Raw genomic sequence first — 2,716 nt, 5'->3', positions numbered from 1 at the left:
ATTGTCACTCTAGCCTAGGCTTCATTTGACTAAATTGGGAAGTTTCCCAAACACTCATCAAATTTCATGGAAAGACACCTGTAACCTATGCGACCAGTCAGCCTGGAAAACAAAAAAGCATGAATAAGGGCAAGAAAGCCATGTATTTAAAATAAGAATGTAATATAAATCTGGACTATAAGTGGTATTGGTTTATATTCTGTCTTCTTATGTTACTGTGAAAGACTGAAACATTATACGCACCTGCACATGGTGAACAATAAGAGGTATTGTCATTCGAAGCAACAGATGGTAGATCAAGAGCAGCTGCAGTACATTAAGCTGCCTAAGAAAGACTCCTGGACCCCTGAAGCCTCCTGTTCCTGCCAGAATGAATAAGAAACCTAAAATGCATGAAAAGACACTTGGAAGAAAAGAATTCTAAAATAGTAGTAAAGTCTGTAACAGCAGATGTGACCCCAGTGTTTCAAAATACATTGGCCCCTAAAAATAGACAGGCTTTTTTCAGATTAAGAAGTATATATATGAAAGAAAATTAGAGGGGATCCCAGATATTAATATAGTATGATTATAACAGTAAGTATTACTAATAATACAACTATAAGACAACTTGAAGTTTGGATACAATAATAGAAATAACAAATGGAGAGATTTTCCAATATTCTAGTTAGGTAGGGTATTTTTTCTGAAAGAAGTTGAAAATAGTGACAAAATTTTCAGAACAATTTCAGAAGCATTCAAATGTATGGTGTAAAGGTAAATGAGTAAACATAAGTGCCAGATTTTACATAAATTTTGAATAGATTTTTATCTACACTAGTTTTACAATCAGGAAATCAAGAGTTGTATAGAACAGAACATGGGGTAAAAAAAAGCTTGTTATCCAGTATGAGTCAAATTACATTTCTCAGGCTTGCCTGAGGAGATTTTCAAACAAATGAACAAACAAAAATGGCACTCGTGTAATAGCATAATTCAAATTCCCAAATTCTTTGGCATATATACGTACATATGTGTGTGTGTGTGTGTGTTTTATTTATTTGACAGAGATCACAAGTAGGCAGAGAGGCAGGCAGGGAGGGAGAGAGGAGGAAGCAGGCTCGCTGCTGAGCAGAGAGCCCGATGCGGGGCTCGATCCCAGGACCCTGAGATCATGACCCAAGCTGAAGACAGACCCTTAACTGATTGACCTACCAAGGAACCCCTAACCACTGCTTTTAAACATTGCATGGAAAAAATATTGTCTGGAAAAGGAAACAAAATGTATACTGCTTAGGAAGAAAGAAAGAAAACTGTTGGCATATTACATGAACAGGCATGTAGAAAAACTAAAAGTTTCAACAAAAAACTCCTGGAACTAATAAGTAATTATAGCAATGTTGCAGAATATGAGAATCATATAAAAAAGGATAATCATTTTCCTATATACCCGTAAAGAACAAGTGGAATTTAAAATTAAAAACACAATACTAGGATACCTGAGTGGCTCAGTCAGTTGAGCATCTGCCTTCAGCTCAGGTCGTGATCCCAGGATCCTGGGCTTGAGTCCCACATCAGGCTCCTTGCTCAGCGAAGGGTGGGGTTCCTTCTCTCTCTGCACTCCCCCTCCTTGTGCTTACATGTGGACTCTCTCTCTCTCTTTGATGAATGAATAAAATTTTAAATAAATAAAAACACAATACCACTTACAGTAGCACCCCCCAAAATGGAACACTTAGGTGTAAGTCTAACAAAATATGTACAAGATCTATATGAGAAAAACTTTAAAATTCTGATAAAAGAAATCTAACTAAACAAATGGAAAGGTATTCCATGTTCCTGGATAGGAAGACTCCATATTGGCAAGATTTCAGTCCTTCCCAACTTGATGTATAGTTAATATCTCAGTAAAAATCCCAGCAGAATATTCTTGTGGATATTGATAAACTGATTCTAAATTTATATGGAGAGGTCAAAGACCCAGAATAGTCAACACAATATTGAAAAAGAACAAAGTCAGAGGACTGACACTGGCTAATTTGAAGACTTATTATAAAGCTACAGTAACTAAGACAAAATGGTTTTGGCAAAAAAACAGACAAATAGCCACATAATAACCCACATAAAAACAGTCAACTGAGGAGTACCCGGATGGCTCAGGTTAAGCCTCCTAATTCTTGATTTTGACTCAGGTCATGATCTCAGGGTTGTGGGATTGAGCCCTGCCTGGGGCTCCACACTCAGCACAGAGTTGGCTTGAGAGTCTCTCCCTCTCGATCTCCCTCTATCCATCCCCTTGCTCATGCTATAAACAAATAAACAAATAAATAAAATCTTCTTAAGTCAACTGGGGGTGCCTGGGTGGCTCAGTTGGTTAGGCATCTGCCTTTGCACATGTAGGGCTCCTGCTACTTCCCCTGCTTGTCCCCCACCCCGTCAAATAAATAAATAAAATCTTTTAAAAAATGTCACCTGAGGTGCCCGGGTGGGTTAGTTGGTTGGGCATCTGACTTGATTTTGGTTCCAGTCGTGGTCCTGGTGTCAGGGTGTCAGGTTGTGCGCTCGGCACAGAGTCTGCTTTTCCTTCTACTTCTGCTCCATTTGCATGTACTCTCTCTGTCTCTAAAATAGATAAGTGAAATCTCTTTAAAAATAGCCAACTGATCTTTGACAAAGGAGCAAAGGCAATCCAATGGATAAAACAATCTTTGCAACAAATGGTTCTGCAAAATGTGTA

Source organism: Mustela putorius, unplaced genomic scaffold (genome assembly GCF_011764305.1).
Source record: "Mustela putorius furo isolate JIRA1106 unplaced genomic scaffold, ASM1176430v1.1 tig00000145_pilon_pilon_pilon, whole genome shotgun sequence".
NCBI lineage: Eukaryota > Metazoa > Chordata > Mammalia > Carnivora > Mustelidae > Mustela > Mustela putorius.
The sequence above is the reverse complement of the archived record's forward strand: the minus strand, read 5'-3'. Positions refer to the sequence as shown.